The sequence below is a fragment of the Ambystoma mexicanum genome, unplaced genomic scaffold, assembly GCF_040938575.1.
Source record: "Ambystoma mexicanum isolate Mex_15411 unplaced genomic scaffold, UKY_AmexF1_1 Mex_scaf10, whole genome shotgun sequence".
Classification (NCBI taxonomy): Eukaryota; Metazoa; Chordata; class Amphibia; order Caudata; family Ambystomatidae; genus Ambystoma; species Ambystoma mexicanum.
Window position 1 is genome coordinate 4,155,770 of NW_027182325.1, and position 9,677 is coordinate 4,165,446.

At 47.6% G+C, this 9,677-nt stretch overlaps 20 non-coding genes and 14 pseudogenes across 20 annotated transcripts; all 34 read left to right on the forward strand.

The window, feature by feature from the left end:
* The first annotated feature begins 27 nt into the window (after positions 1 to 27).
* Positions 28 to 136, forward strand: LOC138543855 (5S ribosomal RNA; annotated as a pseudogene).
* A 463-nt stretch (positions 137 to 599) lies between these two features.
* LOC138549416 (5S ribosomal RNA) lies at positions 600 to 718 on the forward strand. Its single transcript, XR_011293198.1, has one exon. It is a non-coding gene; the product is annotated as a 5S ribosomal RNA (ribosomal RNA).
* A 106-nt stretch (positions 719 to 824) lies between these two features.
* LOC138537393 (5S ribosomal RNA) lies at positions 825 to 943 on the forward strand. The gene has a single exon (XR_011285530.1). It is a non-coding gene; the product is annotated as a 5S ribosomal RNA (ribosomal RNA).
* A 106-nt stretch (positions 944 to 1,049) lies between these two features.
* LOC138550795 (5S ribosomal RNA) lies at positions 1,050 to 1,168 on the forward strand. The gene has a single exon (XR_011294541.1). It is a non-coding gene; the product is annotated as a 5S ribosomal RNA (ribosomal RNA).
* A 106-nt stretch (positions 1,169 to 1,274) lies between these two features.
* Positions 1,275 to 1,383, forward strand: LOC138545735 (5S ribosomal RNA; annotated as a pseudogene).
* A 106-nt stretch (positions 1,384 to 1,489) lies between these two features.
* On the forward strand, positions 1,490 to 1,598 carry LOC138543856 (5S ribosomal RNA; annotated as a pseudogene).
* Positions 1,599 to 2,061: 463 nt separating this feature from the next.
* On the forward strand, positions 2,062 to 2,180 carry LOC138548476 (5S ribosomal RNA). Its single transcript, XR_011292277.1, has one exon. It is a non-coding gene; the product is annotated as a 5S ribosomal RNA (ribosomal RNA).
* A 106-nt stretch (positions 2,181 to 2,286) lies between these two features.
* Positions 2,287 to 2,395, forward strand: LOC138545653 (5S ribosomal RNA; annotated as a pseudogene).
* A 106-nt stretch (positions 2,396 to 2,501) lies between these two features.
* Positions 2,502 to 2,620, forward strand: LOC138542628 (5S ribosomal RNA; annotated as a pseudogene).
* A 106-nt stretch (positions 2,621 to 2,726) lies between these two features.
* LOC138546767 (5S ribosomal RNA) lies at positions 2,727 to 2,845 on the forward strand. The gene has a single exon (XR_011290957.1). It is a non-coding gene; the product is annotated as a 5S ribosomal RNA (ribosomal RNA).
* A 106-nt stretch (positions 2,846 to 2,951) lies between these two features.
* On the forward strand, positions 2,952 to 3,070 carry LOC138548589 (5S ribosomal RNA). The gene has a single exon (XR_011292384.1). It is a non-coding gene; the product is annotated as a 5S ribosomal RNA (ribosomal RNA).
* Positions 3,071 to 3,176: 106 nt separating this feature from the next.
* On the forward strand, positions 3,177 to 3,295 carry LOC138537478 (5S ribosomal RNA). Its single transcript, XR_011285611.1, has one exon. It is a non-coding gene; the product is annotated as a 5S ribosomal RNA (ribosomal RNA).
* Positions 3,296 to 3,401: 106 nt separating this feature from the next.
* Positions 3,402 to 3,505, forward strand: LOC138546846 (5S ribosomal RNA; annotated as a pseudogene).
* A 463-nt stretch (positions 3,506 to 3,968) lies between these two features.
* On the forward strand, positions 3,969 to 4,087 carry LOC138549417 (5S ribosomal RNA). Its single transcript, XR_011293199.1, has one exon. It is a non-coding gene; the product is annotated as a 5S ribosomal RNA (ribosomal RNA).
* A 106-nt stretch (positions 4,088 to 4,193) lies between these two features.
* On the forward strand, positions 4,194 to 4,312 carry LOC138546779 (5S ribosomal RNA). Its single transcript, XR_011290958.1, has one exon. It is a non-coding gene; the product is annotated as a 5S ribosomal RNA (ribosomal RNA).
* Positions 4,313 to 4,418: 106 nt separating this feature from the next.
* On the forward strand, positions 4,419 to 4,527 carry LOC138544238 (5S ribosomal RNA; annotated as a pseudogene).
* A 106-nt stretch (positions 4,528 to 4,633) lies between these two features.
* Positions 4,634 to 4,752, forward strand: LOC138537322 (5S ribosomal RNA). The gene has a single exon (XR_011285462.1). It is a non-coding gene; the product is annotated as a 5S ribosomal RNA (ribosomal RNA).
* Positions 4,753 to 4,858: 106 nt separating this feature from the next.
* Positions 4,859 to 4,977, forward strand: LOC138537395 (5S ribosomal RNA). The gene has a single exon (XR_011285532.1). It is a non-coding gene; the product is annotated as a 5S ribosomal RNA (ribosomal RNA).
* A 106-nt stretch (positions 4,978 to 5,083) lies between these two features.
* On the forward strand, positions 5,084 to 5,192 carry LOC138543857 (5S ribosomal RNA; annotated as a pseudogene).
* A 463-nt stretch (positions 5,193 to 5,655) lies between these two features.
* LOC138549419 (5S ribosomal RNA) lies at positions 5,656 to 5,774 on the forward strand. Its single transcript, XR_011293202.1, has one exon. It is a non-coding gene; the product is annotated as a 5S ribosomal RNA (ribosomal RNA).
* A 106-nt stretch (positions 5,775 to 5,880) lies between these two features.
* Positions 5,881 to 5,999, forward strand: LOC138537394 (5S ribosomal RNA). The gene has a single exon (XR_011285531.1). It is a non-coding gene; the product is annotated as a 5S ribosomal RNA (ribosomal RNA).
* A 106-nt stretch (positions 6,000 to 6,105) lies between these two features.
* Positions 6,106 to 6,224, forward strand: LOC138550796 (5S ribosomal RNA). Its single transcript, XR_011294542.1, has one exon. It is a non-coding gene; the product is annotated as a 5S ribosomal RNA (ribosomal RNA).
* Positions 6,225 to 6,330: 106 nt separating this feature from the next.
* Positions 6,331 to 6,439, forward strand: LOC138545736 (5S ribosomal RNA; annotated as a pseudogene).
* A 106-nt stretch (positions 6,440 to 6,545) lies between these two features.
* Positions 6,546 to 6,654, forward strand: LOC138543860 (5S ribosomal RNA; annotated as a pseudogene).
* Positions 6,655 to 7,117: 463 nt separating this feature from the next.
* On the forward strand, positions 7,118 to 7,236 carry LOC138548477 (5S ribosomal RNA). Its single transcript, XR_011292278.1, has one exon. It is a non-coding gene; the product is annotated as a 5S ribosomal RNA (ribosomal RNA).
* Positions 7,237 to 7,342: 106 nt separating this feature from the next.
* On the forward strand, positions 7,343 to 7,451 carry LOC138545654 (5S ribosomal RNA; annotated as a pseudogene).
* Positions 7,452 to 7,557: 106 nt separating this feature from the next.
* On the forward strand, positions 7,558 to 7,676 carry LOC138542629 (5S ribosomal RNA; annotated as a pseudogene).
* Positions 7,677 to 7,782: 106 nt separating this feature from the next.
* Positions 7,783 to 7,901, forward strand: LOC138546790 (5S ribosomal RNA). The gene has a single exon (XR_011290959.1). It is a non-coding gene; the product is annotated as a 5S ribosomal RNA (ribosomal RNA).
* Positions 7,902 to 8,007: 106 nt separating this feature from the next.
* Positions 8,008 to 8,126, forward strand: LOC138548590 (5S ribosomal RNA). The gene has a single exon (XR_011292385.1). It is a non-coding gene; the product is annotated as a 5S ribosomal RNA (ribosomal RNA).
* A 106-nt stretch (positions 8,127 to 8,232) lies between these two features.
* On the forward strand, positions 8,233 to 8,351 carry LOC138537479 (5S ribosomal RNA). The gene has a single exon (XR_011285612.1). It is a non-coding gene; the product is annotated as a 5S ribosomal RNA (ribosomal RNA).
* A 106-nt stretch (positions 8,352 to 8,457) lies between these two features.
* LOC138546847 (5S ribosomal RNA) lies at positions 8,458 to 8,561 on the forward strand (annotated as a pseudogene).
* Positions 8,562 to 9,024: 463 nt separating this feature from the next.
* Positions 9,025 to 9,143, forward strand: LOC138549420 (5S ribosomal RNA). The gene has a single exon (XR_011293203.1). It is a non-coding gene; the product is annotated as a 5S ribosomal RNA (ribosomal RNA).
* Positions 9,144 to 9,249: 106 nt separating this feature from the next.
* Positions 9,250 to 9,368, forward strand: LOC138537715 (5S ribosomal RNA). The gene has a single exon (XR_011285842.1). It is a non-coding gene; the product is annotated as a 5S ribosomal RNA (ribosomal RNA).
* Positions 9,369 to 9,474: 106 nt separating this feature from the next.
* On the forward strand, positions 9,475 to 9,583 carry LOC138544239 (5S ribosomal RNA; annotated as a pseudogene).
* Positions 9,584 to 9,677: the final 94 nt, after the last annotated feature.

The window sequence follows — 9,677 nt, forward strand, 5'->3', positions numbered from 1 at the left end:
AAAAGTACAAAACTCACTAGGCCCAGAGCCTACGGCCACACCACACTGAATGCGCCCGATCTCGGAAGCTAAGCAGGGTCGGGCCTAGTTAGTACCTGGATGGGAGACTGCCTGGGAATACCAGGTGCTGTAGGCTTTTTTGTGCTCCATGATTAGTAATTGCGCAACTTCTCAATTATTTTTCAAATTTGGTATGTTTCCAAAATAATTGTATCCCGTTTTATAGCGGAAATGTTGGACAACATCATGAGGGCTGGAGCTACCTTTTTACATAGAATTAGCATACAGGTAGTGTGTTCATGGGTAATAAATCGACTTTCACATGTAATGCAGTACAGAGAATATTGAGTCCTTCAAGAGGCATGAAAGAAAACCATTATTGTGTTGATTGTTCTCTCCACCTCCCTGCAACAGACACAGGATGGATGAATTAAAGTTATCCTACCAGACATAGGAGTCCTGAATGGGCCCACCAGTCTTATATATCTCGCCTGATCGAGCCTGATCGAGCGATGAGCGTGGTATCATGTTGCAAGTGGCTGCATGGCTTAGCTTACTAAATGCAAATGCATAAGAGTAATATTCTTAGCATTCCTAGAGCCTACGGCCACACCACACTGAATGCACCCGATCTCGTCTGATCTCGGAAGTTAAGCAGTGTCAGGCCTAGTTAGTACCTGGATGGGAGACCGCCTGGGAATACCAGGTGCTGTAGGCTTTTTTGTGCTCCAAGTTCAGGAAGTGAGCCATTTCACAATTGCCTTTCAAAACTGCAAGGTCTAGCCGACTAGATGCTTAAAAGTACAAAACTCACTAGGCCCAGAGCCTACGGCCACACCACACTGAATGCGCCTGATCTCGTCTGATCTCAGAAGCTAAGCAGTGTCGGGCCTAGTTAGTACCTGGATAGGAGACCGCCTGGGAATACCAGGTGCTGTAGGCTTTTTTGTACTCCAAGTTCAGGAAGTGAGCCATTTCTCAATTGCCTTTCAAAACTGCAAGGTCTAGCCGACTAGATGCTTAAAAGTACAAAACTCACAAGGCCCAGAGCCTACGGCCACACCACACTGAATGCGCCCGATCTCGTCTGATCTCGGAAGCTAAGCAGTGTCGGGCCTCGTTAGTACCTGGATGGGAGACCGCCTGGGAATACCAGGTGCTGTAGGCTTTTTTGTGCTCCAAGTTCAGGAAGTGAGCCATTTCACAATTGCCTTTCAAAACTGCAAGGTCTAGCCGACTAGATGCTTAAAAGTACAAAACTCACAAGGCTCAGAGCCTACGGCCACACCACACTGAATGCGTCTGATCTTGGAAGCTAAGCAGTGTCGGGCCTCGTTAGTACCTGGATGGGAGACCGCCTGGGAATACCAGGTGCTGTAGGCTTTTTTGTGCTCCAAGTTCAGGAAGTGAGCCATTTCACAATTGCCTTTCAAAACTGCAAGGTCTAGCCGACTAGATGCTTAAAAGTACAAAACTCACTAGGCCCAGAGCCTACGGCCACACCACACTGAATGCGCCCGATCTCGGAAGCTAAGCAGGGTCGGGCCTAGTTAGTACCTGGATGGGAGACTGCCTGGGAATACCAGGTGCTGTAGGCTTTTTTGTGCTCCATGATTAGTAATTGCGCAACTTCTCAATTATTTTTCAAATTTGGTATGTTTCCAAAATAATTGTATCCCGTTTTATAGCGGAAATGTTGGACAACATCATGAGGGCTGGAGCTACCTTTTTACATAGAATTAGCATACAGGTAGTGTGTTCATGGGTAATAAATCGACTTTCACATGTAATGCAGTACAGAGAATATTGAGTCCTTCAAGAGGCATGAAAGAAAACCATTATTGTGTTGATTGTTCTCTCCACCTCCCTGCAACAGACACAGGATGGATGAATTAAAGTTATCCTACCAGACATAGGAGTCCTGAATGGGCCCACCAGTCTTATATATCTCGCCTGATCGAGCCTGATCGAGCGATGAGCGTGGTATCATGTTGCAAGTGGCTGCATGGCTTAGCTTACTAAATGCAAATGCATAAGAGTAATATTCTTAGCATTTCTAGAGCCTACGGCCACACCACACTGAATGCACCCGATCTCGTCTGATCTCGGAAGTTAAGCAGTGTTAGGCCTAGATAGTACCTGGATGGGAGACCGCCTGGGAATACCAGGTGCTGTAGGCTTTTTTGTGCTCCAAGTTCAGGAAGTGAGCCATTTCACAATTGCCTTTCAAAACTGCAAGGTCTAGCCGACTAGATGCTTAAAAGTACAAAACTCACAAGGCCCAGAGCCTACGGCCACACCACACTGAATGCGTCTGATCTCGGAAGCTAAGCTGTGTCGGGCCTCGTTAGTACCTGGATGGGAGACCGCCTGGGAATACCAGGTGCTGTAGGCTTTTTTGTGCTCCAAGTTCAGGAAGTGAGCCATTTCTCAATTGCCATTCAAAACTGCAAGGTCTAGCTGACTAGATGCTTAAAAGTACAAAACTCACTAGGCCCAGAGACTACGGACACACCACACTGATTGCGCCCGATCTCGTCTGATCTCGGAAACTAAGCAGTGTCGGGCCTAGTTAGTACCTGGATGGGAGACCACCTGGGAATACCAGGTGCTGTAGGTTTTTTTGTGCTCCAAGTTCAGGAAGTGAGCCATTTCACAATTGCCTTTCAAAACTGCAAGGTCTAGCCGACTAGATGCTTAAAAGTACAAAACTCACTAGGCCCAGAGCCTACGGCCACACCACACTGAATGCGCCTGATCTCGTCTGATCTCAGAAGCTAAGCAGTGTCGGGCCTAGTTAGTACCTGGATGGGAGACCGCCTGGGAATACCAGGTGCTGTAGGCTTTTTTGTACTCCAAGTTCAGGAAGTGAGCCATTTCTCAATTGCCTTTCAAAACTGCAAGGTCTAGCCGACTAGATGCTTAAAAGTACAAAACTCACAAGGCCCAGAGCCTACGGCCACACCACACTGAATGCGCCCGATCTCGTCTGATCTCGGAAGCTAAGCAGTGTCGGGCCTTGTTAGTACCTGGATGGGAGACCGCCTGGGAATACCAGGTGCTGTAGGCTTTTTTGTGCTCCAAGTTCAGGAAGTGAGCCCTTTCTCAATTGCCTTTTAAAACTGCAAGGTCTAGCCGACTAGATGCTTAAAAGTACAAAACTCACAAGGCCCAGAGCCTATGGCCACACCACACTGAATGCGCCTGATCTCGTCTGATCTCAGAAGCTAAGCAGTGTCGGGCCTCGTTAGTACCTGGATGGGAGACCGCCTGGGAATACCAGGTGCTGTAGGCTTTTTTGTGCTCCAAGTTCAGGAAGTGAGCCATTTCACAATTGCCTTTCAAAACTGCAAGGTCTAGCCGACTAGATGCTTAAAAGTACAAAACTCACTAGGCCCAGAGCCTACGGCCACACCACACTGAATGCACCCAGGAAGCTAAGCAGGGTCGGGCCTAGTTAGTACCTGGATGGGAGACTGCCTGGGAATACCAGGTGCTGTAGGCTTTTTTGTGCTCCATGATTAGTAATTGCGCAACTTCTCAATTATTTTTCAAATTTGGTATGTTTCCAAAATAATTGTATCCCGTTTTATAGCGGAAATGTTGGACAACATCATGAGGGCTGGAGCTACCTTTTTACATAGAATTAGCATACAGGTAGTGTGTTCATGGGTAATAAATCGACTTTCACATGTAATGCAGTACAGAGAATATTGAGTCCTTCAAGAGGCATGAAAGAAACCCATTATTGCGTTGATTGTTCTCTCCACCTCCCTGCAACAGACACAGGATGGATGAATTAAAGTTATCCTACCAGACATAGGAGTCCTGAATGGGCCCACCAGTCTTATATATCTCGCCTGATCGAGCCTGATCGAGCGATGAGCGTGGTATCATGTTGCAAGTGGCTGCATGGCTTAGCTTACTAAATGCAAATGCATAAGAGTAATATTCTTAGCATTCCTAGAGCCTACGGCCACACCACACTGAATGCACCCGATCTCGTCTGATCTCGGAAGTTAAGCAGTGTCAGGCCTAGTTAGTACCTGGATGGGAGACCGCCTGGGAATACCAGGTGCTGTAGGCTTTTTTGTGCTCCAAGTTCAGGAAGTGAGCCCTTTCTCAATTGCCTTTTAAAACTGCAAGGTCTAGCCGACTAGATGCTTAAAAGTACAAAACTCACTGGGCCCAGAGCCTACGGCCACACCACACTGAATGCGCCTGATCTCGTCTGATCTCAGAAGCTAAGCAGTGTCGGGCCTAGTTAGTACCTGGATGGGAGACCGCCTGGGAATACCAGGTGCTGTAGGCTTTTTTGTGCTCCAAGTTCAGGAAGTGAGCCATTTCACAATTGCCTTTCAAAACTGCAAGGTCTAGCCGACTAGATGCTTAAAAGTACAAAACTCACAAGGCCCAGAGCCTACGGCCACACCACACTGAATGCGTCTGATCTCGGAAGCTAAGCAGTGTCGGGCCTCGTTAGTACCTGGATGGGAGACCGCCTGGGAATACCAGGTGCTGTAGGCTTTTTTGTGCTCCAAGTTCAGGAAGTGAGCCATTTCACAATTGCCTTTCAAAACTGCAAGGTCTAGCCGACTAGATGCTTAAAAGTACAAAACTCACTAGGCCCAGACCCTACGGCCACACCACACTGAATGCGCCTGATCTCGTCTGATCTCAGAAGCTAAGCAGTGTCGGGCCTAGTTAGTACCTGGATGGGAGACCGCCTGGGAATACCAGGTGCTGTAGGCTTTTTTGTACTCCAAGTTCAGGAAGTGAGCCATTTCTCAATTGCCTTTCAAAACTGCAAGGTCTAGCCGACTAGATGCTTAAAAGTACAAAACTCACAAGGCCCAGAGCCTACGGCCACACCACACTGAATGCGCCCGATCTCGTCTGATCTCGGAAGCTAAGCAGTGTCGGGCCTAGTTAGTACCTGGATGGGAGACCGCCTGGGAATACCAGGTGCTGTAGGCTTTTTTGTACTCCAAGTTCAGGAAGTGAGCCATTTCTCAATTGCCTTTCAAAACTGCAAGGTCTAGCCGACTAGATGCTTAAAAGTACAAAACTCACTAGGCCCAGAGCCTACGGCCACACCACACTGAATGCGCCCGATCTCGGAAGCTAAGCAGGGTCGGGCCTAGTTAGTACCTGGATGGGAGACTGCCTGGGAATACCAGGTGCTGTAGGCTTTTTTGTGCTCCATGATTAGTAATTGCGCAACTTCTCAATTATTTTTCAAATTTGGTATGTTTCCAAAATAATTGTATCCCGTTTTATAGCGGAAATGTTGGACAACATCATGAGGGCTGGAGCTACCTTTTTACATAGAATTAGCATACAGGTAGTGTGTTCATGGGTAATAAATCGACTTTCACATGTAATGCAGTACAGAGAATATTGAGTCCTTCAAGAGGCATGAAAGAAAACCATTATTGTGTTGATTGTTCTCTCCACCTCCCTGCAACAGACACAGGATGGATGAATTAAAGTTATCCTACCAGACATAGGAGTCCTGAATGGGCCCACCAGTCTTATATATCTCGCCTGATCGAGCCTGATCGAGCGATGAGCGTGGTATCATGTTGCAAGTGGCTGCATGGCTTAGCTTACTAAATGCAAATGCATAAGAGTAATATTCTTAGCATTCCTAGAGCCTACGGCCACACCACACTGAATGCACCCGATCTCGTCTGATCTCGGAAGTTAAGCAGTGTCAGGCCTAGTTAGTACCTGGATGGGAGACCGCCTGGGAATACCAGGTGCTGTAGGCTTTTTTGTGCTCCAAGTTCAGGAAGTGAGCCATTTCACAATTGCCTTTCAAAACTGCAAGGTCTAGCCGACTAGATGCTTAAAAGTACAAAACTCACTAGGCCCAGAGCCTACGGCCACACCACACTGAATGCGCCTGATCTCGTCTGATCTCAGAAGCTAAGCAGTGTCGGGCCTAGTTAGTACCTGGATAGGAGACCGCCTGGGAATACCAGGTGCTGTAGGCTTTTTTGTACTCCAAGTTCAGGAAGTGAGCCATTTCTCAATTGCCTTTCAAAACTGCAAGGTCTAGCCGACTAGATGCTTAAAAGTACAAAACTCACAAGGCCCAGAGCCTACGGCCACACCACACTGAATGCGCCCGATCTCGTCTGATCTCGGAAGCTAAGCAGTGTCGGGCCTCGTTAGTACCTGGATGGGAGACCGCCTGGGAATACCAGGTGCTGTAGGCTTTTTTGTGCTCCAAGTTCAGGAAGTGAGCCATTTCACAATTGCCTTTCAAAACTGCAAGGTCTAGCCGACTAGATGCTTAAAAGTACAAAACTCACAAGGCTCAGAGCCTACGGCCACACCACACTGAATGCGTCTGATCTTGGAAGCTAAGCAGTGTCGGGCCTCGTTAGTACCTGGATGGGAGACCGCCTGGGAATACCAGGTGCTGTAGGCTTTTTTGTGCTCCAAGTTCAGGAAGTGAGCCATTTCACAATTGCCTTTCAAAACTGCAAGGTCTAGCCGACTAGATGCTTAAAAGTACAAAACTCACTAGGCCCAGAGCCTACGGCCACACCACACTGAATGCGCCCGATCTCGGAAGCTAAGCAGGGTCGGGCCTAGTTAGTACCTGGATGGGAGACTGCCTGGGAATACCAGGTGCTGTAGGCTTTTTTGTGCTCCATGATTAGTAATTGCGCAACTTCTCAATTATTTTTCAAATTTGGTATGTTTCCAAAATAATTGTATCCCGTTTTATAGCGGAAATGTTGGACAACATCATGAGGGCTGGAGCTACCTTTTTACATAGAATTAGCATACAGGTAGTGTGTTCATGGGTAATAAATCGACTTTCACATGTAATGCAGTACAGAGAATATTGAGTCCTTCAAGAGGCATGAAAGAAAACCATTATTGTGTTGATTGTTCTCTCCACCTCCCTGCAACAGACACAGGATGGATGAATTAAAGTTATCCTACCAGACATAGGAGTCCTGAATGGGCCCACCAGTCTTATATATCTCGCCTGATCGAGCCTGATCGAGCGATGAGCGTGGTATCATGTTGCAAGTGGCTGCATGGCTTAGCTTACTAAATGCAAATGCATAAGAGTAATATTCTTAGCATTTCTAGAGCCTACGGCCACACCACACTGAATGCACCCGATCTCGTCTGATCTCGGAAGTTAAGCAGTGTTAGGCCTAGATAGTACCTGGATGGGAGACCGCCTGGGAATACCAGGTGCTGTAGGCTTTTTTGTGCTCCAAGTTCAGGAAGTGAGCCATTTCACAATTGCCTTTCAAAACTGCAAGGTCTAGCCGACTAGATGCTTAAAAGTACAAAACTCACAAGGCCCAGAGCCTACGGCCACACCACACTGAATGCGTCTGATCTCGGAAGCTAAGCTGTGTCGGGCCTCGTTAGTACCTGGATGGGAGACCGCCTGGGAATACCAGGTGCTGTAGGCTTTTTTGTGCTCCAAGTTCAGGAAGTGAGCCATTTCTCAATTGCCATTCAAAACTGCAAGGTCTAGCTGACTAGATGCTTAAAAGTACAAAACTCACTAGGCCCAGAGACTACGGACACACCACACTGATTGCGCCCGATCTCGTCTGATCTCGGAAACTAAGCAGTGTCGGGCCTAGTTAGTACCTGGATGGGAGACCACCTGGGAATACCAGGTGCTGTAGGTTTTTTTGTGCTCCAAGTTCAGGAAGTGAGCCATTTCACAATTGCCTTTCAAAACTGCAAGGTCTAGCCGACTAGATGCTTAAAAGTACAAAACTCACTAGGCCCAGAGCCTACGGCCACACCACACTGAATGCGCCTGATCTCGTCTGATCTCAGAAGCTAAGCAGTGTCGGGCCTAGTTAGTACCTGGATGGGAGACCGCCTGGGAATACCAGGTGCTGTAGGCTTTTTTGTACTCCAAGTTCAGGAAGTGAGCCATTTCTCAATTGCCTTTCAAAACTGCAAGGTCTAGCCGACTAGATGCTTAAAAGTACAAAACTCACAAGGCCCAGAGCCTACGGCCACACCACACTGAATGCGCCCGATCTCGTCTGATCTCGGAAGCTAAGCAGTGTCGGGCCTTGTTAGTACCTGGATGGGAGACCGCCTGGGAATACCAGGTGCTGTAGGCTTTTTTGTGCTCCAAGTTCAGGAAGTGAGCCCTTTCTCAATTGCCTTTTAAAACTGCAAGGTCTAGCCGACTAGATGCTTAAAAGTACAAAACTCACAAGGCCCAGAGCCTATGGCCACACCACACTGAATGCGCCTGATCTCGTCTGATCTCAGAAGCTAAGCAGTGTCGGGCCTCGTTAGTACCTGGATGGGAGACCGCCTGGGAATACCAGGTGCTGTAGGCTTTTTTGTGCTCCAAGTTCAGGAAGTGAGCCATTTCACAATTGCCTTTCAAAACTGCAAGGTCTAGCCGACTAGATGCTTAAAAGTACAAAACTCACTAGGCCCAGAGCCTACGGCCACACCACACTGAATGCACCCAGGAAGCTAAGCAGGGTCGGGCCTAGTTAGTACCTGGATGGGAGACTGCCTGGGAATACCAGGTGCTGTAGGCTTTTTTGTGCTCCATGATTAGTAATTGCGCAACTTCTCAATTATTTTTCAAATTTGGTATGTTTCCAAAATAATTGTATCCCGTTTTATAGCGGAAATGTTGGACAACATCATGAGGGCTGGAGCTACCTTTTTACATAGAATTAGCATACAGGTAGTGTGTTCATGGGTAATAAATCGACTTTCACATGTAATGCAGTACAGAGAATATTGAGTCCTTCAAGAGGCATGAAAGAAACCCATTATTGCGTTGATTGTTCTCTCCACCTCCCTGCAACAGACACAGGATGGATGAATTAAAGTTATCCTACCAGACATAGGAGTCCTGAATGGGCCCACCAGTCTTATATATCTCGCCTGATCGAGCCTGATCGAGCGATGAGCGTGGTATCATGTTGCAAGTGGCTGCATGGCTTAGCTTACTAAATGCAAATGCATAAGAGTAATATTCTTAGCATTCCTAGAGCCTACGGCCACACCACACTGAATGCACCCGATCTCGTCTGATCTCGGAAGTTAAGCAGTGTCAGGCCTAGTTAGTACCTGGATGGGAGACCGCCTGGGAATACCAGGTGCTGTAGGCTTTTTTGTGCTCCAAGTTCAGGAAGTGAGCCCTTTCTCAATTGCCTTTTAAAACTGCAAGGTCTAGCCGACTAGATGATTAAAAGTACAAAACTCACTGGGCCCAGAGCCTACGGCCACACCACACTGAATGCGCCTGATCTCGTCTGATCTCAGAAGCTAAGCAGTGTCAGGCCTAGTTAGTACCTGGATGGGAGACCGCCTGGGAATACCAGGTGCTGTAGGCTTTTTTGTGCTCCAAGTTCAGGAAGTGAGCCATTTCACAATTGCCTTTCAAAACTGCAAGGTCTAGCCGACTAGATGCTTAAAAGTACAAAACTCACAAGGCCCAGAGCCTACGGCCACACCACACTGAATGCGTCTGATCTCGGAAGCTAAGCAGTGTCGGGCCTCGTTAGTACCTGGATGGGAGACCGCCTGGGAATACCAGGTGCTGTAGGCTTTTTTGTGCTCCAAGTTCAGGAAGTGAGCCATTTCACAATTGCCTTTCAAAACTGCAAGGTCTAGCCGACTAGATGCTTAAAAGTACAAAACTC